The 27,087-nt window shown below is 34.0% G+C and overlaps 1 protein-coding gene across 3 annotated transcripts in view; it reads right to left on the bottom strand.

The window, feature by feature from the left end:
- Window positions 1–6,312: 6,312 nt before the first annotated feature.
- The window catches only part of LOC138701703 (sorting nexin-8-like), a 60,686-nt gene continuing 39,911 nt past the window's right edge, over window positions 6,313–27,087 (bottom strand). The window contains exon 13 of one of the 3 annotated variants that reach the window (XM_069828884.1): window positions 6,313–26,624. The gene's annotated coding sequence lies outside the window, so the exon portion shown is untranslated. The remainder of the gene's footprint in view (window positions 26,625–27,087) is intronic. The other 2 variants (XM_069828885.1, XM_069828886.1) reach the window with 2 other exon arrangements.

The raw sequence follows: 27,087 nt of genomic DNA, 5'->3' as shown, positions 1-27,087 counted from the left end.
ATGTGGGAGTAAAGCAGTAGTTGTTTCAGGTCATTGTGGATTGTAGGTGAGAGTTAAAAAAAATATCAGGTTCGCTATGCTTTCGAACAATAGACATAGCATCTTGATATAGCTGCTGCATGTTTCGTGAACTACCTTGAAGTGTAGACGGTAGAATCAGTTTATCCTGCTAAGAGATCATGCTGAAATGATCGGGAGAATACAAAATCTTGTAGGCCTCTTATTTTATCAGTAAGTAATATCTTTTGGTCTTTCCTTAGGAACTCTAATTATTGCGCTCTCTCGAGCTAATAGTGAAGAGAATCATGCATATAAATATCTACACCACACCGCCATTAAATATATGAAAAAGGCTCAATCCCACTTGATTAATAACTATGAAAATATTTTATTTTTAATAACAATATTATTATCTTGCGTAAGTTTTATAGTTTTCAGTAACATATACTATATAGCCGCCACTCAATAAATTATAGAAATCAAGATCTAATTTAAGATATTCTCTTATTTACTTACTGGCTTTTAAGGAACCCGGAGGTTCATTGCCGCCCTCACATAAACCCGCCATTGGTCCCTATCCTGAGCAAGATTAATCCAGTCTCTACCATCATATCCCACCTCCCTCAAATCCATTTTAATATTATCCTCCCGTCTACGTCTCGGCCTCCCCAAAGGTCTTTTTCCCTCCGGCCTCCCAACTAACACTCTATATGCATTTCTGATTCGCCCATACGTGCTACATGCCCTGCCCATCTCAAACGTCTGGATTTTATGTTCCTAATTATGTCAGGTGAAGAATACAATGCGTGAAGCTCTCCGTTGTGTAACTTTCTCCATTCTCCTGTAACTTCATCCCTCTTAGCCCCAAATATTTTCCTAAGAACCTTATTCTCAAACACCCTTAATCTCTGTTCCTCTCTCAAAGTGAGAGTCCAAGTTTCACAACAATACAGAACAACCGGTAATATAACTGTTTTATAAATTCTAACTTTCAGATTTTTTGACAGAAGACTAGATGACAAAAGCTTCTCAACCGAATAACACGCATTTCCCATATTTATTCTGCGTTTAATTTCTTCCCGAGTGTCATTTATATCTGTTACTGTTGCTCCAAGATATTTGAATTTTTCCACCTCTTCGAAAGATAAATCTCCAATTTTTATAGTTCCATTTCGCACAATATTCTGGTCACGAGACATAATCATATACTTAGTCTTTTCGGGATTTACTTCCAACCCTATCGCTTTACTTGCTTCAACTAGAATTTCCGCGTTTTCCCTAATCGTTTGTGGATTTTCTCCTAGCGTATTCATGTCATCCGCATAGACAAGAAGCTGATGTAACCCATTCAACTCCAAACCCTGTCTATTACCCTGAACTTTCCTAATGGCATATTCTAGAGCGAAGTTAAAAAGTAAAGGTGATAGTGCATCTCCCTGCTTTAGCCCGCAGTGAATTGGAAAAGCATCAGATAGAAACTGGCCTATACGGACTCTGCTGTAAGTTTCACTAAGATACATTTTAATTCCTCATAGAAGCTATCCTTTATATGGTCGTCTTTCTCTTCTGTAGGGCCGTGAGTATTTATAACTACGATATCGCACCACCTACCCTTAAGTACTAAATACGAAAATCTGTCACTGATAAATTCGACCTTTTTTACTGCTGATTTTATTCTTTTATGTACAAAGAATCCTGTTCCTAATTGGTGATTATCGTTTCCTTCCCCATAATACAGTAAATAATCGCCTATTTGTGATTTGCCATTCCCATCTAACCTAACCTCTTGTACTCCCACGAAGTCTATTCTATATCTAGCTAGTTCTTTAGCTACTAATGTTACCCCTCCTGTTCTATAATAGTAATATACGTTACAAGAGCTGTATGTTGACGTTTTCATGGTCGAGGAAAAGATTGAAAAAGCGAAACGCAGTTGAGCTTTTTTAATTTCCGAGAACATGAAAACAAACATACCGCTAGTGTATCGTACATTATTTTGTGCGAAGATCGTTTATTACATAACTGAAAGAGGAATTTCTAATTAGTTGCAATGAAATCTCCATGTTGGTTTCTGTTTAATGACGGCAACTTCGGAACACCAAAATATCTTTCTTCAACATTGTTGCTATAAAATGTTTTCTGTGTTTACTATACTCCAGCAGGCCGTGATATACGTGTCTTTTTTTCCCCCCAGTCTATAAATGCGAACTTAAAACAAACGGTAAGGTTATGTAATGATTTATTTTTCATTTTACTATTTTAACAATATTATTTATATAACATATTGCAGTAATAACATCCGCATCTGGAATCTTGTTGATTTTTTCACGGCTTCCTTAATGTTACTTGTATCAGGAATGCAATAAGTTTCGTGGAGTAGTAGACTTTACTTAATTTTCGCAAATATTTAAAAACAATAATTAACACTGCAATTTAGGTGAAATTGCAGTGGTAAGTTTCCAATTTATAATTATTACTATGTTAAACGTCTCTAAAAATAATATGTTAAAAGCCTAAAGCAGTAAAATGAATGTCGCGCTTAAGCGGTAAGAAGAGGGAAATTGTGTGTGTTACGTTGGGAATACTGAATGTGGTATTTCACACTTACCGCGTATTGGTTCTGTGCGGAAAACAAGCAAATACGCACGATCTCGCACAAAGACTAGTTACGTTCCATGTACCAAATCTTATAACCTTTTTCCTTTGCTGTGGTCGTGCCAAAAAATCAGTCTCATTCCGAGGCTTACTGTTAGGTTTCGTAACAAGCTGTTTTTTACGGTGATGGGTTGTTGGCCCTTCGCCCAACCCCCAAGCTGGAGGACCACCCCTTATCGGCTGTCCACGACTGCTTATTCAATATATTCGCAGCTACCATCCATATATGGAGGCCGTCTCCTCTATCCGCAATCTGAGGACGCGCCATGCCGTGGTGATAGGGACCCACAATACATGGTAAGATATTCTCTACATCTACTTATATAACCCCAAAACGTTTCGCTTTCATATCATAAATATAGCATTAATATGTATAATTAATGAAAAATAGTCACAGCATGACATTAACTATAATAATATTTTCATTTCTAATGGTAATAATGTCATCAAACCACCTCAAGTTTTGTAGTTTTTAATATCCAATACACAGCTGTAGTCAGAAAATTACACACCACAGAATCAGACCTATAAATTATTTTTAGCAAGTCTTGAAGTTTTTAATAACCAATTTAATTTGAGCTCTAAATTTGTCAGCATTCTTCGTGTAATATTGTTTTAGTGTGTTTTGTTTTATTCTGAAATGCAATTAGTGACGACAGATGGATTTTAGAAAATAGGAAAATTATGTTGAAAAATTGACATTTCACTGAAAACTACCATTTTTCTGAAAAACTTTGGGTTCCAGACTTAAAAATGAGGGGGTCATTTATTAAAATCCGTTCAGCCGTTATCTCCTAATTTCCATTACCAGTTCAAATTGTGTGTCTCTATATATATATATATATATATATATATATATATATATATATAGTCTGTTAAACTGATTCATAGTATAGTAAAGTTATTCTAAATTATCTTATATTTAAACCTTATTTATATGTTCTAAGTTGTGCATAATTTAAATCATTCCCCTTCAGTTACGTACAACCAGATTTTTCTGCATACTATTGCTTTAGGAAGGGACAGAGAGGACGAGTATGTGTGTCCGACTTGTGTAGGTGATTATGTGTTCTTCCCTTGGTAATAAAAAATTGCGATGCTAACCGAGTTGTTAGTAAAGCCCTCGCACTGAATTCGTTTCCAACCGACATCAAAGAGAACAGTTTCTTTGTGTCTACTTGTTCATTTTGTTTGCTTTCGGTGTTCTCTGACGTTTTCGTCTCCAATATAGATACCATTCTCTATCACATGGCAGGCTGTCTCAAATGCATCGCAACAAACATGATTTTAAAATTACACTTAATAATCGCCTTCAACCTAAATGACTGCGCCTCTACATATAGGCCTACAGGTTTTTTTTTTTCAGAAGTAACGCATAATACAATAAAATTGAATGTGTGGATTGGACAAAACGACCAGACATGTCGAACCTTATATTTAGAAAGGAATATAGCCTGCATTTACTTTAATAAAATATTTTTGCGAGTGTTTTTGTACGAGTTATGACGTCATAGAGAACATGTTTAAATGACAGCCCATAATATTTTTTATTTCGCTATGTAATATTGCATTTGACCAGTTCTGTGGTGTAGGGGTCAGCATCCTGGTCTCTTACGCAGAGGGCCAGGGTTCTATTCCCGGCCGGGTTGAATTTCCTGGTTGAGGTTTTTCAGGGTTTTCCCTCAAACGTAAGGCAAATGCCAGGAAATTCGGGCCACAACGTCCCTGAATATCACCGGCAGCATCCTGGTCTCTTACGCAGAGGGCCAGGGTTCGATTTCCGGCCGGGTTGAATTTCCTGGTTGAGGTTTTTCAGGGTTTTCCCTCAAACGTAAGGCAAATGCCAGGAAATTCGGGCCACAACATCCCTGAATATCACCGGCCTCATTCATCACCGAAATCATATTCATAACAAATCAGTAATACATATACAGTCGCCATCTAGTTCACAACAGAACCAGTACTCAACAATAGTACACAGGCCTTCGGATTTCATCCGAAAGATTAACTCGCGATATGACCAACGACGTTAAAGCGACTATAAATAACAGCGAGGAGAAAAAAAAATATTGCATTTGTTTTATACAGAAGCACTATATGGCTATTATTACTACGGTAACAATTTTATTCTTGATAACTTTTGAATTTGATTTATTTATCTGACCCAAAATACAAGGTTGCGTAAACACACAGAATAACAAGTAATTTATTTAACTTAAAATATATAAATAAAATGCTATTTTGAACAATTTGTGTGCTATGTACACCATACAAGTGTTTCCTTATTGTAAATATTGAGTACTAAAGGGCACTCTCCACTAAAAATGACAATTGTTTTCTATTTTTTAAACCAAATTTTGAGAGTATGCTTACTATGTAAAGGACTAACAAAATCCAAACTTTGAACTCCGTGTAACACGTACAGGTGAATCCAGAAATGCATATAGTGTGGTAGTTGGGAGAGAGGCGAGAAAAAGATCTTTGGGGAGGCCGAGACGTAGATGGGAGGATAATATTAAAATGGATTTGAGGGAGGTGGGATATGATGATAGAGAGTGGATTAATCTTGCACAGGATAGGGACCGATGGCGGGATTATGTGAGGTCGGCAATGAACCTGCGGTCATTTGTAAGTAAGTAAATCAAAAGTGTTCTCTGAAATTCCTACAAAATTTGTTATACAATTCTTGGTCTTTTCCATACAACTCGCAGAACCTTCGTAGCAGACACAACGCTACCAAGAACTATGAAAAATGGAGCTGCGTATAGGAAGGTTAAGCTACATAAATGGCACGTTATGTGTAAACGTTAAATATAACTTTTTTGCAGTCGTGCTCTTTTTCAAGTTGCGCAACCCGAATTCCGTGTTATTATTGACTTATGTGTAAAGAGATCTGCAACTTTTGATGTGTAATTAAAAACTGCATAGCCGGATACGGTACTTTTTTTTTTTTACTAATTTCGGCACCGCAGCCTGAGATTTATTGTGCCTAGACCCACAACTCTACTGAAAACACGCACACACTGCAGGACTCCCCAGTTTACTGGGTCAAGATACCCAGAGGCCACTGCGAGACACCACACACACTGGGACAATGGACAGACAACCAGTCCAATATTGTTCCATGATTATAATGGAGGAGCAGTGGAAATTGTGACAATTTATAACGTCTTAGTGAATGTTATTGTATAACTGTAAAGCTATGCACTAACTGTTATGTTTTTATCTTTATTTGCAGAAGAATTAATTATCCAGCTACCAACAACAACAACACACAGTTATTATTAAGTTTTTCAAAGGCTAAAGTCATTATGAACTTCTAAGACCAACAGTTAAGCTTCCACTTATATACGAGACAAAAATTACCAACATTATACAAACTAGCCAATGAGAAAACGATCTAAAATAGGAATTATCAAGGATGCCTTTACCTGAAACCTGGACCAGGTATTCAAACATTAATAAAGGAGTACATACACGAACACAAAGACAGCAATTTATACTTCCTTATAAACAAGCTTTGTTATAATTCTAATACAATAATCTTAACAATGTATGAGCACTCTATATGAAAATAATAAAATTTAAGACTATAAATTACTGTATTATACCAGTTAGTTCTAAAGGTGGTAGTAAAGGACAAAATAAAAATAAACAATTATTATGTATTCTAAAATTTATTAAATTAAATGCATAACAACTATAAATTTAATGCCATCAGCAATAACAACAATAGTTTAAAAATACATTATAATTATTATGTACAAACAGACCAAATTATTTACAAGCTACAGCTTCTTTGTGACCAGACCTCTCCACCAATACTTGGAAAGATTATCTACATCTTCATTCTAGAAATATCTGAGGAGGAGCCCACCTATTACCCATGCATTTTACACAGCTCTGGAGTGAATTACAAATCTCATATCTATACATTTCTACCAAATAACTAACAAATAAATTATATTATTTACAAAATATTTAAATGCCAAAAATGCTTCAAGCAAGGCTACCATTTTCTTTTTTATTTTATTTGCTTCTTGGAACGCTATTTTGGAATCTTTAAAATTAATATCAATGCTTGAAACAGTGTTCCAAAAAGACAAAGATCAGTCTCATAGATGTTACAAACGCTACCCTACTGATACACAGGAAAAAAGTGACGAATTTGAGAAAATCCTTATGATTGCGTGTAACGTCTATATAGGAATTAGGGTGATGGAACTAGGATAAATAAACGCTGAAGAGACACGCTGAGGCACAACAGGTTATAGACTAAATATTTGAAGATAAGATGAAGAAATAAAATTTACTGTAAGGTTTAAATGTGTGTAATGAACGAAATGAAATAAGCTATGAATAAAGGTCAATCCTCCAATAATAATGCGTTAAAACAGAATGTACTATTAAGGGAATAAGTAAAGAACAGTTTCTGAACCACAAGCAATTAACAATAATTAACTAGTGTATTGTATATAAGCGCATAAGAATATCCCGTAAATATTACTGTTATTTAAACATCTGTTAGTAATGCCAGTCTTATATTAACTTTCTATAGTTACGCATGTACCGTAAAATGGGGTAAATAGGGACGCAGGGGGTGAATAGGGACGAAGTTTTATTATTTTTTTTTGTGTCAAAGAGTAAATATAATAATAAGAGTGTTTATTTATTCACTCAATATGAATGAAAACATAAACACTCTTATTATTATATTTAATATTTGACACAAAGAAATAAAAAAAAACAATAAAACTTCGTCCCTATTCACCCCATTTTACGATATTGTGTAAGAGTCTGTTTGGCGTCTATATTGAAACACAACTGAATTACATTTTTTTAAATATATTGCAAACTCCATGGATTATAATAAATTCTTCCAATTAGGTTATGTTTGTATGCAGACGCTTCATATAATCTAGGAATAGACTCGTTCACAATATTCTGTTCATCGAATATGATGTAGCACTTCTATTGCGACCGAAATGTAATCTCAATTACACAAAATTATTTAATTCTTTTTATTAATATAAGACAAACATAGACGTTACACGCCAAAAGTCACGAAAAGGATGCAAGGTTATGGCACAGTCTAGTATATACAGTCACGAAGCTCAATACGTAGTAAATATGCATCCATAGATAGTTGCTAACTACTAGGATCACTAATATCGCCTCATTACAGACAATGCGAAATAGTACTGGCACAGTCTATTGTTCCTAGCAACCTCACAACTCAAGCTTCGCGACTGTATATACTAGACTCTCTCTCGCTTTTCAAATGTAATAAAATTACAGGTTAGGTTTGTTATGAAAGGTCTAGCCAGAATGTAGGATAAAGTAGTGAGGTCTTTTGCCTTTATTTTGCCGGTTAGAGGCAACAGACGCCAACTGTTTGAATGTTATGTTGGGATAGCCACACTTCCACTCAAGAATTTTTTGTCCATATGACTGTCACGTGAGAAGTTTATTTCAATGGCAACTGACAAAGAAAATAAGAGGGAATGCAGAGATGCAAGGGAAAAACTATTTATCTTTCTTTGGCCACCGCTTCTGGCTAGCCCTGTTACATTTTAGTTACTAAAGATCCAACAGCGAAGTGTTTTATTACAAAAGTAAGATTAAATTTTTTAATAGTAACTGGTAATTACTCAACAATATAGACTATTCTGTGATGAGATGATTCAACAATGATAGAATTAAAATGGCAAGGAAAACTAGAGTTAATGGAAAAATTGTCTTACATTCAGTGGCGGTTATTCAAGTGAAGTACATGAAGGCCACCTTCACCCCTTTTTTCGTGCTTTAATAAAATATATTTTATCAATAAATTAAAATAAAATGAATCCTTCACTAAACCATATTTTGCTCTATTTTTTAATATCTTGTTCGGCTTAATCCGCTCAGTTAACATTCACTGCAGCACTTCACATGAACCCCTCACCAGCCAGGCCACGTGGCTAGCAGACCAGCTGAAGGTCCGAATGAGACTTTCCTTTTGGCCTTCAGTAAACACACCCGGTTGCCATGACAACGAGTTGCTTACTATGAATTACCGGTCCCTTTTGCGAGGCTATTATGAAGGTCTGTGGAGCAGGCATTCATCTCCTTTCTCTATTCTTGAAAGACAGAATCTCTCTCTCGTCCAAACATTGGATCAGGGTGGCAAACTGTAATATTTTGCAACTAAATAAGAAAACATAAAATATTCTGTAAAGAAGTTAAATATTGTTTAAATTTAGCATATAACGTATATATTTTGGTATTTTTTAACGTTAGCATCTCTTGAATATTATGTTTTGTATGGATTTTGAAATAATTTGAGTATCCTGTAATAAAGAAAGTTGGCATAACATTTGAAACTACGTTGTACATTTGACCCGCGCTGACCAACGATTTCGCTTTACGTATTCTTTGTTGTGATAAGTGCAGCGAAGTGTGAAGGTGTTACTACGTGTATTAATGCGATGAAAAAATGAATCCGTTAAACGATTAAGTGTGTAATCTTTTGGAGACACCGTTCTCTCCTTGGTGTGCAGAAGATAAGCAAGATATTTTAAAATACCGCAGAACAACAAGTCACATTAATATAACTATGAAAAAAGTGAAAAGTGGTGGTCGGTCATACAATATTCAGTTTGAAGATTCGTGGTATGCCGATTGCAACTGGTTATGTGGGAGTCACTAAAACGAGAAGTTATATTGTTGGTCTTGTCTTCTTCTGGGGAACGAGAAACCCGCTTGGAATTCAACTGGATTTTGCGATTTCAGAAATGTCAATCGTGGTCTTTACAGCCATGCAGATTCAGCTGAACACATTAAATGTATTTTGCAATTAAAGTCACTGCAGAAGAACGTGAACACCATTGCGGATGCACTAAAGGAAAGTTATAGGTTATACGTAAGTCAATTTAATGAAAACGTACGTTTAAATAGACTGGTAATGCACACCGCAATCGATACGGTATTGTTTCTAAGCAAGCAGGAGTTGGCTTTTCGCGGTCATGATGAGAGTATTTCGTCACAGAACAGGGGGAATTTCAAAGAATTATTGGCTCTCATTTCATTGGCCCTATGAAAATTAGAAATCACTATGAAAAAATTAGGCCTGTTCTTTCTGGGAAATCTAAAACGATTCAAAATGAAATAATTGATTGTATTTCTGAATGCATCAATGAACTTGTAAGAGATGAAATTACTAGTGCCCCTTTCTTTTCCGTTCAAGTGTAAGTTTTCTGTTCAACAGAATACTGCTTTGATTTAATCGTAGCTACTGATTTTACTGGATAGGTAAGCTTATATCGGAAGTTGCATGTTCCGAAGTTGATTTAAAATATGAATACAGTTTACGATTATGATTGTGATTTTGAATTTTGTTATGGGTCCTATTTCTTGTGTACTCTTTTAATTTGATGTGTTGTATAAAATGTGTTAGATTTTGTCTTTTTTATGTCATGTGGACTTGTGGTTGTTTTATTATGTTGTGGTATGTATTGTGCGGAAGTTTTGCTGGGACAGTGAATTCTTCGGGATTAAGGGGACGTAGCTTCCGAAAATGTTGAAAATTTGTTTATTTTATATGCTATGCTTTTCATAAAACTTAAGAAAATGGTGAATATATTACATTAATTCAATATGACCATCGTATAGGTTACAAAAGCATTCGCGACGTCACGGCTATATAACGATTCTAGGAAATTACCTAGAATTCTATTGACCTTCACCTAATTTATCAGGCACGAGCCGCCACTGCTCACATTCACAGTATGTGCATCACATCAAACACCTTTTCATCGAAAAGAAGCCGTCAGTTGACTAAAATGTTGTTGCAGGGATACTTATGAAAATAGAAATGTAATCTCTAATTCTGTTACAAACTAACAGAAAAAGAAAATTTGTCTTTCAATCATAATCAATAGAACACGACCATACCAAATTATAAAAGCGAGAACAATATTTTTGATCGAGTTGTTTTCATCCCCAGCCAAAAAAAAATGGATTCTTAAGGCAATATTTAGCTTGACTTTCTTCAGAAGGCAAGTAAAGTCGAATATTTATGCATTTTTAAAGTATATTGATTCTCGATGACAGGAATTTTCTGGCATTTTCTCACTTGTGTCAAAATTCAATTTTTTAAGGACTGTACCATGAGGAACAATACATTTCATTTATCAAAACACCCTAACTTGGAAAGTAAATTCTTTATGATACCAACCTAGCCTACTCCATGACTGAGGAAGAGAAAGATAAAATCTGTAGGGCCTAAAATAGATCTCTGCCTAAGGTCTTCAAAAGAAAACAGTGATAGTGACAGTGGCTGTAAGAATATCGGTGTTAGAAATAATAGTAGTGTTACCAGTCCAAGTAATGTTAATGATAACCATGGTGATAGTGTTGGCAACAGCGATAATAGCAGTAGCAATGGTGGTGGTGATATTGGCGATGGTAGTGAAGGTGATGATTTTCCAAATCTTATGTTACTAGTTGCTATTTTCATTATTAAAATTTTAATTTCCCATTCTGTAAGCCAACTAAGTATGAAACAACATTAATTAACCCGTAACCAATACAAAAAAAAACATTTTTAGCACCATGAACCGTATTATACTCTAATGCAACAATCAATATGCCATTTCTAAACATTTTAAACTAAATACATTCAATACATTACAAACAAGAATACATACATCAAATGCTCCAGAGCCAAAATCATGTAAACTGTACAAAATATACATAACACAAGACACTTTTTTTCACTCTATCACAATGTGATGTGTTGTAAGAGGACTAACTAGGAATGTTTTACCTTCTCTCATCACATTATTTGCATCTAAAATTAGACTTACATATAAACAGAAGGTATCACAAATAATTTCATATTCTGATATAAATTTTACAAAGTAAAAATAAAACATACCTTCAAAAGATATGAAATCACAGTAAATGCGTTTACATGCTCTATAAAGAATGTTCGGAAAATGTCGTCCAAAAGGGATATGACGTAACAGAGGGAATGAAGTTATCTATAATAAAGATAGGAACTTAACTCTTAAATCGTTATTTCACCTAAAAGTCAAAAAGTGAGTATATATTTGTGCAATTATAATAATTAACCTTTGGTCTAAGTATCACTCTAATAGTCTGAACAAAATCCATAAGTTTTTTTGAAATCACTTCCATATCAAATTATTACAGTATTTAGAAGTTACGTAAAGAGAGCAGGCACTTGGTGGCTGTGCACTACCTACATTGCAGGAACAACACAGGAGAAAGAAATGGTATATGCTTTATTAGAGTACAACTACAAATGATTATGCAAGAACGTTTAGCAGGAGGAAAAACACTGTCCAACGGGTATATTGAGCAAGTTCACTTTAAGACATTAGCATCTTGATGGAGTAAAATGTAATCGAGTATTGTCACATGCATCTAGTCCTGAGTGAGATTTTCAGTCCTAGTATCATTGCGAAGCTGTAAGTAAAAATATATCTACACGTCACAATAGATATGTAACACATTATCAACATGTTTCCATGTGTTTCGATGATGTATCTCATTTGACCGACACTTATTAACCACGATATCTCTGTAACAAGTGACAGTGGAGTGTTGATTCTTATTATTAAATTAATAGGTATTAAGTCCTCTATTCAGTAGTGCTGTTCTTGGACGGCATTTTCAGAACACCCTAAACGTCACACAAAGATTTGACCTCCCCATTGGACACACACATTCAAACAAAAAGAAATTGAAGAGCTTGAGTGGCTCTACAAATTGAGAGTAATAAAAACACACTCTTAAGGAACTGTAACATTGGGGAATATGCAATAAACTTTTTATTCTTTAAATTTATTCTATGACCCTTAATTAAAGGAAAAAGGTACATACTTTAACAAATATATTTATTGGTGATAATGTATGTACATTCATTCTTATTTTCATGAGACATCTGAAAACAGATGTGGCATTATAGCACAAAAGTCTATTATGTGCAGGCACAGCCATCTAATTGACTGTGTTCACTTTTAAATGCATTGCTGGCTGTATGGCGAATGTTCAGTTTTCTTATTACATACCAAAAGTTATAGTTTATGAAGAATTCCAAGAAGTGACAATCTGATAATCTACAATACGTAAGATTTATTTATGGTTAATTACTTTCATAAAATTGAGTGAATGTTTGTCTGTAAAAATTCGAAGGTCCACAGATGTGGATTAATGGTTAGTATGTCTGACCATGAAACGAGTGGGCACAAGTTGAAATCCTGGTTGGAACAAGTTACCTGGTTGAGGTCTTTTCCGGACTGGATTCATTTCACTGGCACTACCATCTTCATTTCACTCAGATGCTAGATAAGCATCGCAGTTGATAAAGCATCGTAAAATAAACCAATCACAAAAAAAAAAAAAAAAAAGAGAAGCCAAGGCAAACATTGGTATGGACTCTTGGTTATAGATATATATACATAAATTTATTAATTTTTCTTTTAACAGTAAACAGTGCTAGCAGAGAAAATTCACAGGACAAAGCTGTTCGATACGTATAATTCAATGCGAAAATGACCAAGAGCATTGTAAAGTGTAAGATGTGTCCTGAGCACAGGTCAAGGGGTTATTTTAATAGTGGTACAACTTCACTTTTTGTCAAATTGGAGTTAACTACACTTTCAGGTTCACAAATGTCCATTCTTTTTGTTATGAAAGTTGTAAAACTCCAACTTCCTTCTACTGCCAACACAGTGCACCATAATGCAGGCGTCTTAGATAACCCTACAAGAAAAATATTTTAATAGTGGTATAACTCAACTATGTTCCATGCTAAGCCAAAATGTCTGCCTTGATAGCATAGTCAGCATAGCGCTGGCCTTCTGTGCTCGAGGTTGCGGGTTCGATCCTGGCCCAGGTCGATGGCATTTAAGTGTGCGTAAATGCGACAGGTTCATGTCAGTAGATTTACTAGCTTGTAAAAGTACTCCTGCAGGACAAAATTTCGGCACACTGGCAATGCTGTTATAACCTCTGCAGTTATAAGCGTCGTTAAATAAACCATAATTTAATTTTAATTTTAATTTAAGCTAAAATGAGTGAATCTAACGAGATTTTGAGTGATTTTGATAACATTGATAATCAAGATCTAGATCCAAATTATCAAATATCTGAAGGTAAATGCAAAGCCATAAAAGCATTCTGTTACACCTCCAAAGAGTTGTCTTGGATTTATCAATCACGCACTGAAATTTGTTATTTGAATAGTGATATAATACCTCCATTGTCCCCCTTTATTAGACATGTCCCACACTATATTCATGAACCCCAAGAGTAGAAGGCCAACTTAATATTTGACAAGAAGGCATGAACTATTCTTCAAATATTTCATATCCTGAATTTTCAGTACACATTTAACTTTAAGATTTCATATCTCAAAATCAATTAAATGGCCGTGTACCATTATCAAAATAACGTCTTCAGGTTTGAGTGTGATGTGTTCTCACACAACAGTACAATAACATCACACGTACTATTTCTTCATGTGCAACTTTTCTGAAAGCACAGATGCCATAGTAAGAGTAGTATTTTACACTTAACGACACTTCAAATTGCAGGGGTTATTTAGCATCCAATGTTCCAAATTCAATGGAGCGGTAAATAAGAATAACTGACAGATTTTGCCTGAACACCTCTGTCAGAGGCTCAATTCTTTTACTTGCTTTAAGTCTATGCGACAGTATTTAGAGCTTAAAAAAAAAAAAAAAACCTAAGAATTTCACCACACTTCAAAATCCAATGCCCTCGGTCTGGTTTGAACCCACGACCCTCAAAAGTAAATTTCTATAATGAATGATGAACAAGCAAACAGGAAACAAATGAATGAAGATCGGAAAGGTACACCATATTTAGCTTGAAAACAGCAGTTATAAAATCACATTTCACCTATGAAATCATCTTTTGTTTGTATTTTTATCAAGACAGAAGTTTCGTCAATTTTCGAATATATATTACGAGAATACCGTATTTACTCGCGTATAACTCGCCCTCACGTATATCTTACATGCTATTTTCTCAGTGTGAAATTACAGGGAAAAAAATCCCCACACATACATCTCGCATTAATTTCCTGGTAGACTCACACATTGTCTAAAACTCCTCAATGTTTCTGTAAACAAGTCCTTTAAAGGATAACATACGAAAATTGTACACCGAGTGGATAGTCTGATGCTACCAGGCAAAATAAAGAGAGAGTTGAATTCATGAGAGATTGCATTATACAGGTGTGAGCTATGGTGTTGATGGACATCTTTGTGAATTTTTTTTTAAAACAGGCATCGCAAATGAGTTTAATGGGAGTCAAAACGACATAGTATGGGCTGACAACAACGAATGTGATGCATGTGAAAGTCAGAAAGCTCACAGGTTGACAACAGTGACAATGAATAAGATGAGGACTCCAGTTGCCATATAACAGTTGATATAAGAGTACATAAGCATAATGTGTCTTAAATGCTTTGTTTTCCAACAAAAAAATCTTTCCCACATAAAATGCACCCAAATTTTTTCCCCATATTTTCATTAAAAAAGTGTGATTTATATGAGAGTAAATACAGTACCTATATCACATTTTCCCTCCTAAAATAACCCACTTTTTTATACTGTACATTGTATGTCTCATTTATTTTGAGCTACTGTTCACATTTTATTATGCATTTTCCTTTCTTTCTATATGTTATATATTATGTCCGATTTCTAGTAACTTGCTGTTTACATTATATTATGATTATCTACTTCAGTTTTGTGTGTAAAATTGCAGTGTACTTTATTTTGTAAATTTGTAGTGTTTTTGTATCGCAGTTTTACTCCTGGTTGAGTGCTAGAGAAGGCCGTATGGCCTTAACTCTGCCAGGTTAAATAAACCATTATTATTAATATTATTATTATTTTAAACTGAAATTTTCCATGCATGTTCCGCATTCTATAATATTAGCTTAAGCAATGGAAAGAGAGTTTTAAAAGAAATAAACAATATTGTGACTTCTTTATTCAGGAGAAGATTTATTTTGACACAGCAACTGTAAAGTATTTTAATGTGATGTTTTTCCTCTACCTCTTCAGAAACAATACATCATTATTTCAGGTCATATTCCAGAATATTCTATAATTCGTATAATTCAGAACCATTCAGTCTGGAATATTGCCTTTATAACAATACATATTTCTAACCAATTTAAGAAATAACTTCTAATAAATCTATATAACGCCAAAATATTATAATATAAAATGACTTAAAGAAAACATTTTTTATGTAAACATGTGGAGTTCAAAAAACTGCAAAATATATATATATTACTTTAACAGTTAATAATCTTTAATCTCCTAACAACTTGACTTTCATCCATAGGTATAATTTATTACAAATACAGGATGTTTTATAAGTTGGTTAACATTTTAAAAGTGCAATGTAGAGGCCAATAAGATTAAAATCTTCTCAGAAAAGTTTCCTGAGAATTATTTATTTCAGAGCTACAGTGTAAAGGACAGTAACAATATAAACAATCTCTTTTCCTACAAAAGTCAGTTTATAACTTGTGCACAACACTGTTCTGTACATTTCGACCATCAAATATTATAAAGGACAAGTTGACTAGCTAGTTACATAACCAGACTGGAAACATCTGAACTTCTAGTCACCAATAGAATTGCAATGACAATTGAGTGGTGACTTCATAATTATTTTAATGTACTGGTTGGTTTATTACGAATATTTGATCACCTATTTATTATTCTAATCTTTTTGAGTGAAATTACCTTCAGTTTGTGCTCTTTGTTACTGAAACTTTGTACTGTAATACTGAAATAAAACATTCTTAGAAGAAATGCCATAGGACATTTTAGTCTATTTTATCACCTGATATCAATTAGATAATGCTAAAATTAATACAATTACTTATGAAACACCATGAAAATTTTTATGTATAATAATTACAGGCAAGAATAAATCTCTCTTCTTCACGAAATAAAAATTATTTTAAGTTTAATAAAATATATAATTTAGTAACAGTTATAGCAAATGTAGCGAAAAAAAAGATGGCATAGACAGGCAGTAAAAATGTGATGAAAACGAATATGGATAAAACAATTCCAACACTACAGTCAAAAGTCTTTCAACTTCGAAAACACAAAGAACGTCAACTGATCGCCAAATGTATAAAAAGTAACCTTGAAAATCCGAATTTTAATACTGCTATTAAATAATGTCATCATTCAGAGAAAAGTTATAGAATAAAATTAGTCCTAGACCTACAATGATGTCGAGTACTGTTTGTATAAATTTCTTGTCTTCTTGATTATCTCTGTATCATTGGAGATTTCACACAATTTCATCTTCAACATAAAGGGTTAAAAAAACTGTTTTCAGACTTACAGCTTGTGATGAGAGCAATTATATATTTTCAGGAGTATCATAATATTCCTACATAATGTAAGGTACCAGTAGAAGAAAGTAATTTTCTATATACATTTTCAGAAATACAGAGAATGTAATGTGAGGTAATCAGTGTCTTTAAATAAAGTGCAGGAGATAACTGCAATATCATTCAATACTTCTTGTTTTATATGAGCAAAATTTCATACAACAAACTGAAGAAACCAATGAAATCTCAACCAGAACGATATTATCAAATTCTTCACCCAACACCAATTCAAGTGCCACAACAGACCATTTTTATACCACAATCTAACCACTGAAATTTCTTAGCAAATTGCATACTGCTTACTGTCAACTTTTCATACCCAAGTTCCAGTTCTAATTGAACTACTCTGTCACAATCTTGTTATTGTCATGACCAGGGAACAGATTTCTAGTTTCGTATCTAATTTGTTTCCTACATTCTAGACGTATGTCTAGATAATCTCTAGCCTAAATGAACCATAAAGTTCTTATAAATGCCTAAAAACTATGTTTTTCTAGTATTTTGCGTATATTTAAAATAAAAATACAAGTACTAAAAATGCAAAAATTGCAACAAAAAAAAAAAAGCTACAATATGTTATTAAAAAAATCTCTTACGAACACTGGCCTGGCAAGTTTGTTCAATATTGGTCTCAGAAGAGGAGGCAACAAGATTTTACCTAATTTCCTGGAACCAAAGTTCGTTCAGAAAAGTCCATCTTAGCACAAAAGGTATGATAGGTTATTCATGTTAGGCAAGAGCTTACAAATTAGTTTTCATTTCAAAGTACCCGTTATGCGAAATGAAACTGACCAATCAGCAATCAGTCTCTTTTACTGATAGAACTCGAGTCTTCAGTTCAATAGCACTCATTGACAGCACATAAATTCCACCTAAAATGGAATATTTACTAAAATTAAAATTATTAATTCTAAATTTTATATAAACCCTAAAAGTCCTAAATCTCTCTTTTTAGCACCTAGAAATCCCTTCCCTAGTCATGACGACCATATGACGTAACCATGTTAGTAGTATTACAATTTATGATAAAACAATATAACTAATCATACCAATAAAAAAATTTCAACACCCAAACAGTATTAGTCAGTACAGAAATAAGCATGTCGGAACAACGTAAAAAGTCTTATCAGCCAAATCAAAAGCCTAACAGTCATAATCCGGCTTATGAACAGAGAGTCAATACATTTTTTCGTCAAAGAAACTGAGGTAGTGACATTGAAATGAAGCAAAAGTAGCTCAAATTGAAAATGAGTTCCCCACTAAATACACAATGTTGTACATGTTGAAAAACAATAGAACTTCAAATTATACTCGAAGTTCCATTATTCTGATATAAAATGGAAGACATTAACATAATTATCATTTGGAAATCAATTACTAAAATTATCAATTATATATAAATAACATTGTGAAGTCTGTTTATTGTGAGTGATGCTTTTTTTTTTAATTCTCTTTAACGTCATCTTTATTACTTGAATCCCAAAATACAGGAAATTATACACTGTTGACCCCTCCAATCAAATACGAGGTATGTGCATAAATTCCACAACTTTTTCAAGCATACTAATGTGATTGCAGAGTGTTGTATAGTAAGTAATGTATCTAATAATACCTCTGACTGAGGTTCTGGCTGATACATTTATCAGAAAGTACATCTCACTTGATGATATGTGTTAGAGGAAGAACAATTTTTTGTATACATCTGAAGTCTGATTAGTGTAATATTTTACTAGTCAGTAATGTATGCAACAGAGAGGGACAGGAACTGGCCACCTTACCCCATTATCTCCTAATTAATTGCTTCATGAGTGATGTCTTATTGATGTCACTTATGAGGTTCCAACCAGTCTTTGGACTGATGACTAAACATACATACATACATACATACATACATACATACATTTGCCAAATCTTCCTGTTCCTATATATTTTTGTGTTGCATCATTTTGAGTACGTAGTTGCATATTAACATTTGGTGATTATTCAACTATTCAAGAATGTCTGAAATTGTAGAGAACAAATACGAAAATTCTAAATTAGAGAAAATTTTCACAGCGACATGGAAAATATTTAAGAATGCATTTGGTGGTGAATCAATGAGCCAAACTTGGATCTGGAAATGGTTTGTATACTTCATTGGCAGCTGAATGTCGATAGAAAATTATTCACATTCAAGACAATCTTGTTCATACGAAAATGACAAAGTGATTGGAAAAAATTGATGAAAAAGAGAGAAATAGATCATGCTCCATGACGGTGATCCTGCATACACATCAAAACGCTCTATGATTGTGTATTGTTTCGAAATCACGCAAGTACAGACATGAAAGTTTGGAGTTTGTAAACTTTCATGTTAATGTCTAATGGTAATGTTAATGTCAGTGTTATATGAATCATTGTAAATGAACCAATTTGGTAACATGACCGCAAACTTCTGTGTTTATATTACGCTTATGTTTAATTTTCATTGTGAATGAGGCTTCAAGGCCCATTCACAATGAAAATTAAACATAAGCGTTAACATAAGAAAGTAAACATTACCATAAAATCAAAAAGTCATACCATCATTCACGATGGAAACAAACATAATAACGACGTCTTTCCTCATATTCTGTTGTATACTTCAGAGCTCTAGATTGTGGATTGTTTTCAAATCACATAAGCATAAACATGAAAGTTTCTAGTTTGCAAACTTCCATGTTAACGTCTAACGGCAATGTTAGTGTCAGTGTTTATGTGAATCATTGTGAATGATCCCATTTGGTAACCTGACCGCAAACTTTTGTGTTTACGTTATGTTTATGTTTTCTGCAGACGTTCTCCTGCTCCCACAGCAGGACACACAGGAAGTTTCAGACAATAAAAGAAATCCAAGAAAACACGTACAGAAAATGAATGCAATATAAGGAGAATTTCATTGATACTGTATTTAGAAAATTGGAAGAAATGTTAAGAGGACAAGAGTGAATACAGTAAATTGTAAGTTGAGCCCACTAAAACTGAGTTTCACAACAAAAAGTTCCACAAGTTTACGGACAGACCTAGTATACAGATATGTAAATGCAGTCTTAATACTGTTATATCATAAGTGATTATGTGAGGCTATATTTCAGGTAACATAAAATGCAAATAGATGTATGAACACTAGGAACCATAAATGCAAATCTGATGAAAGAATGGATCATTATATGCGAGTCTATTTTTCAGCTACATGCACTAGAACAACATTCTAAAACTGTCACTCTGAAATTTCTTTATCCTGAGTAGAAGTCTGTAAATTACAATCAATGTCTTTGCATGTACATAAAAATTTACATGATGAAATATACGGAAAGGATGCTTTCTAGAAGTTTCTTTGTTGTAGACCCAGCCATTATTTTGTGTGTATAGTCATCAACATAATAATTATCTCAATTCTGTTTATCCAAAGTATACAAGTTGCGAAGAATCAGTTGGTTGGACAGCCAGATAGCTAGACTTAAAGCCTTTTATCTTCAATGTAAGGAGTGGCATGAAGTGCTGGTGAATCCTGAGAATATTCTGGACAGAACAAAACTGCCACAACGAATTCAATGTATCTGGGATACTATTTGAAACGGCTTTAATGAATTCAAATGGATCACAAATACGCTTAGGTGACAAATGAGTCTATCTCTGTGAATTCAGAAACATCACTTTGTACCTTTATAATAAAGGTAAAGGTAAAGTGATTCCAATTACAAGCCATGAAGGGCCACAGTGTAGCAGGAGGTTAAGGCTCCAATCTTCACAGACAACCAACATTAGGACTGGCAATCCTATGTGCTTACTATCTTTACCACCCAGGATATACCCCTGGTACTGTACTCATTTCTGCTAGAGGTTGACTGAATCCCAGGACCATAGTGCAGCCAGAAGGATTAGATGAATAGAGAAAATCCATGACTCCAACAGGAATCGAACCCATGACCTTCTGTCTTGCAGTACAATGCCTTCACTGCAATACTACTGCATAATTTTAAACATTGTTTTTATTATAACATGTTAAGGAGAAATTATTTCAGTTTACAATGTGTATTATTGCTTCTTTGTAACACAGCTCCAAAATAAAATATTCTTACAAAAATATGACAGACTGCAGTAAAACTTCTTTTATACATTTCACATTTAGGACATACGTTTTTTTCTGAAGTCTTGGCTAAATTCTTATAAATTTCATTTTAATTCATTTCGGTCATACGTTTTTCGTTCAAATGTTTTTATAATTATACAGGGTGTGGCAAAGGAATCGGACGGTTTTAGAAGGCCATTTACTGAGCAACATGAGGGGTTATGGATATCGATCGACTGTCATTTGTTAGCAATTTTGATGCCATTTTGTGTAATCATGGAAGTAAGGAGCTCGGAGCATCGTGCTTTCGTTATCGAGACATTTTTCAAGAATGGTGATTCAGGTGTGAAAACCCAGCGTGCCTTTCGTATCCAATTTAATGTTGTCTGTCACGGAGTCATTCCTTCTCACATATCATATTGATATGTGTACAAAACTTTCAATTAACAGCATCAGCTTGCAAGAAGAAACCACCAGGATACGTTCGAAGTGTACGAACGCTAGATAACATTGAGCAAGTAAGAGTGGTTGTTACGAGGAGTACACATCGATAAGCTAGATGGTAGGCTATATATAGCACTGCGACTTTCAGAATGTTCTGTGCGCCGAATATTGCATTCAGATCTTAAGTTTCATCTAATAAACTTATGATTGTTCAGCAATTGAATGAGAGAGACTATGTCCAATGCAGTACATTCGCCGAGAGAATGGTGGATATTTTGACTGACAAAGTTATGTTCATGTGTGACGAGGCACATTTGCATTTAAATCTTATGTTAATAAGCAGAACTTTAGATACTGGGCCCCCGAAAATCCTAACGAACTACTTGGGATTGTATGGTTTCAGCAAGATGGTGCCACAGCTCATACGGCAGAAAATTCAATGACAGTTCTGCGTCACATGTTTTCATTTCTCGGCATGGCGACATTCCCTGGCCTCCCCGCTCGCCTGACCTTACCGTCTGTGACTACTTTCTGTAGGGTTACCTGAAGTCCAAAGTGTATGTAAACAGGCTTCAAAGAACTGATGATCTGAAGATTGCCATTTCCCAGAAAATCGCCAACATTCATGGCAAAATGTTGGAAAGAGCAACACGCAACTTCAGGGAAAGACTTGAAGAGTGCATAGAGAGACAGACACCATTTGAAGGACAATTTTCAAGACAATTTAAATGTATGTCAACAAAATGACATACATTACCAGTTTTTTTGGCAGTAGTAGATTTGTTCTAATACACATAACTACCGAGTTATTTCCATTTGAAAATCGTCCGATTCCTCTGCAGCACCTTGAATAATCGTATTTTACACCCCAGGAGATATGGAATATCATTTATACGTTATAAATCAATTTTGCTCGAAACTAGGTTTGTCGTGAAAATTTAAGAACGCGAAAATATAGTACGTGTTCAATGTTAACATTCAATGTTGAAATTCGTGAAGATTCGAAGCTATCCCTGCTTTCCTCCACCAATCTCCTGTCCTTTAATAATGCTGTTACTGCTTTAGAAACAGTGAAACATTTTTGTAACCATCATGATGTAACTGAGCAAATTATGGAACAGTTATCACAATATGAGAGTATGGCTTATTTCTTAGGAGCAAGAGTCCAAAATAACCAACTTTTTGTAAAATAATCACGTGTTATTAATTAAAAATCGTGCTGGAAGACCAACGTACCTAAGTCAATGTTATAAAATTTTCTGGATTCAGGTTTGAAAATGTAATGTATCAGCTAGCTTTGCATCTAAGCAGCTAAGATTTCCTACTAAATAATCTTACATTCTTCAAGAATATATGTTATAAATTTTGAGTATGACATTATAAACTCAAAGATAGATTAACTATGAAGTTCTAAATTTCTCTTGTGAAAATTTTACTAAACTGACCTAACTTGTTCTTTCCATATAGTCTTCAAATTACATTTCAGATGTTATTAAAAGTCACTTCAATTATACAGTTTTCTCACTACATCTTATTCTTCAGACCCCAAAAAACGAATAAATGAAGTTTATTGTATTAGTCTTAGTTTGAACTCTACATTAACATGTCAAACTTTACATTTGTTTATCAAATATCCGGCATAATACAGCATTTTGATAGACTCTGAACACAACGCATTATTGAAGAGAATTGAAGAAGAGTTCAAAATATAAGCACTGTATAATAAATACTAGAAAGCATAAATTAATGGAAAATAAGCTTTATCTATCTCTTCACATAAAAAATGGCTAATATCCTCTGAGATGATATGGTTTTGAAGCTGCAAGTGTAAATCCTAATTAATAAAATAGTGATGACGTTATTGCACATAATTACTAAGAAGACTGTAACAGATTATTTTCTCGAAGTAGGCCTACATCTCAAACGTTATATCATCATAATATAGTGGTGAAACCACAAACTACATACAGTATTACCCTAAGAGTTTGCAAAATAAATGCTCTACAGTACAATCCGGTTTTAGTAAAATGCTAAACTCAAGAGTACTTCACTGTATGAACATTAGTGGGAAGCTAATAACATCTATTTTAATCTTACATCTCTTTTGGCTTTTCACTTCTGTTATTTGCTACATACTGCTATTGCATTTCTTTCAACAATGTCAATGTTTTTATGCTTCAACATAAATGATACTAAAGGATATGCTACTGGAGCAGTATAGGATGAAGATAAATGCAAATAAGACGAAGAGCATGGCCATTGGAAGAAAAATAAAGATAAACTTGCGAATTCTAAAGGAGGCAGTAGAGCAAGTGGACAGCTTCAAATGCTTGGAGTGTACTATAAACAGTACCATGAGCTGCTGCCAAGAAGTCAAGAGGAGGATAGCAATGGCCAAGGAAGCTTTTAATAGAAAAAGGAGCATCTTCTGCGGACTTCTGAAAAACGAACTAAGGACTAGTGACGTGCTTTGTATGAAGTGTGGCACTGTATGGGGCAGAAACATGGACATTACGACGAAATGAAGAGAAGCGCCTAGAAGCATTTGAAATGTGGATATGGAGAAGAATAGAATGTGTGAAGTGGACAGACTGAATAAGAAATGAAGCTGTGTTGGAAATAGTGGGTGAAGAAAGAATGACGCTGATAGGAAGAGGAAAAGGAATTGGTTGGGTCACTGGCTGAGAAGAAACTGCCTACTGATGGATGCACTGGAAAGAATGGTGAATGTGAGAAGAGTTCGGGGTAGAAGAAGATATCAGATGATAGACGACATTGAGATATATGGATCATTTGAGAAAACAAGAGAAAGGCAGAAAATAGGAAAGACTGGAGAAAGCTGGATTTGCAGTGAAAGATCTACCCTTGGGCAGAACACTAAATGAATTAATACATATTTTTAAAAACAGGCATGTTATGTATCCAATGCCTACCCACTTCACTTTACGTGATTTGAGTTAAAACCAGGCATGAATGTCACTCTATTTCAGGACAACTTTGACTTAAACATTGCCCAAATGCATATCCCAATTTTGTAATATGAGTCATGATACAGGGTTTCTACAAAAGAACTCCAGGGTTTCAGACAAAATGTATTACACTAATAACAAAAAAGTCAACTTACATATAGATGACACGACAGCATACATACAAAAGTTTTTCTTTTTTTGGCATTTAGTAGATTTAAATATGCTTTCAGTTCATACCTCTGCATATATCCAAACTATATTCAATAACTTCCCATGTACATCCCAGCATGTAGGAGTTATGTAAAAACAAATGCCTGTAAATTTCTGCTCCAGGTGTGTCAACTAACAATCGATTCATACTACACCGAAAATTTTGAGTGGATGAAAATGCGTGAAAAGTAGGATGCTTTCATCTCATTTATTTCTTTTATTATGAATTTTTAAAACCTCAAAGTTCTTTTGTAGAAACCCTGTATTATTAATTTTTTATGTACTGTAAATGTCTCTATGAAGTAAAAAACCAGAACTGAAATGAAGTAATCTAAGAAAATGAGGCTTTGGAGATAGGTAAAAATTCTAGAAAACAAAATCTAGGTCTCACTATGTAACATGAGTCACAATGGAATGCCACTTAGAGATATGGGTTCAAATCTTGGCAAGGAATTTTTGAACAAAGAAGATGTTTGGGGCAAGTTTCTGTGAGATTGTTCCGTTCTCTTTGTCACCATTCCGTCATCTTCATTATTTATTATCATAACACTTCAAGTAATGATAGCATAGTTTCAAATCCTAGAGAGGGACGTGAGCATCAAGATGGTCGACCAAGTATCTATCTTTATAATAAATTACTGTGGAAAAAATAGTTCTTATACACATAGGTCTGATTTTCAAGTTGCAGAGTTACCATCCCATACCAACAAAAAACATAGTTATGGATCTCATTTCAAGGCAAGTGAGGGCAAGACCTTAAGAAAAATAACAAGCATTGCTGTATTTTTTATACTATCCGTAACACAGAATATTGATGGTATTGATTCTGAAGCTTTACTAGCATCTCCACCTTTAATTAAAACCTATTACCTTAAAACAGTGTATTTATTGGTATACTGCACATGCATGAAGTGAGTTTGTGTGTTTTATACTCAGTGCTAGTGGTTATTTAAGTTCCAATTCCATGCAAATTCCCAGAAAACGCGGAAATATTCTATCCAATTTCTGTTCTTATTGATATTAAAACTAGAATAATGTATGGAAAGTATAAAATTCCATATCATTGTATCGGTCTACATTAAGATAAGATTTCAAGTTATAAAAATGTGAGCACATCATGTAAAGAATCAGTAGACTCAGTTCTTCTTCTTACTCTTCCTTGCATTTTTAAAATTAACAGAGTAAAATTAGCTAAGCTCTAATATAACCCAACGTAAGAGAAGATTTAGATTAGGTTAGAACATGCCAGAATTCAAGTATGACATATGTAGAATGTTGCGACGTTATTAGTATGTATAAACACTAGCTACATTTTCTTCACGTAAGTTTCCAACAGTGATTTTAAATGGGGACACTCGACCACAGCTAACTCATAGTTCTGAAAACCCCCACCTAAAAATAACAAGCTATTAGTTTTTATGCTCTAAGAAGACATACCTTATCTTTCTGTCTTACTGACGAGAAACCTAGAATTATGTAAAAAAAATCAAGTAATTGCACTTTCAATGACAATCGTCTTCATCCAAACAAAATTAGGCATCACAGAGAATTGAAACCTATGAAGTAAATTATAACCAAAAATTCATCCAAAATAATTAAAATTGTTACCGTCTTTAACATGAAGACGAAGCCCATCAATTATTTCACATGAGGAATTCCAGTTAGTCAGGGCAAACTGGAGAGTGACGTTTCATCAAGTTCTGTCTTACTCATATAGTCTTCAGTCTACATCAACGTCGTTAGTAACTTTTGGCACGTTTATACTTTTACAGCATGGTAAGTAAGTGATGTCTGTAAAACGGGATATTTTACCCATCAACTCTATACTATGTTATCATTATTTAAACATAGCCACATCTTATCAATAATGACAGGTTGAGTTGCAAAAAGAATTTTACGTCAATTCTCACTTAAAATTATAAGAAATATAATTAAAACAAACTCTCCATATAATCCACAAATCAAAAGTAATTTTAAACTGATGCAACAATTCCACCAAGCAGTGCAAAGAAAACATTTGTGAAAGTATTTTGCTACTTAATGGCACTGATCACGAAATTTTACAAAACACTTATTTTTGCTAGACTTCACATTTTCACACAATTTTGTCATGGTATTTCGTCATACTATTCGTTTCAATAACAGTTTCGTAAAACATTATTTTATTTGGCACATTTAAGTTCATTAAAATGTCAGTTCAAAACAGACGTTTGATTTGTGGTTTACTGTGTTTCGTTATCCACTTCATCAAGCA

Source organism: Periplaneta americana, chromosome 6 (assembly GCF_040183065.1).
Source record: "Periplaneta americana isolate PAMFEO1 chromosome 6, P.americana_PAMFEO1_priV1, whole genome shotgun sequence".
NCBI lineage: Eukaryota > Metazoa > Arthropoda > Insecta > Blattodea > Blattidae > Periplaneta > Periplaneta americana.
This window is presented reverse-complemented; position numbering and strand designations above follow the sequence as displayed.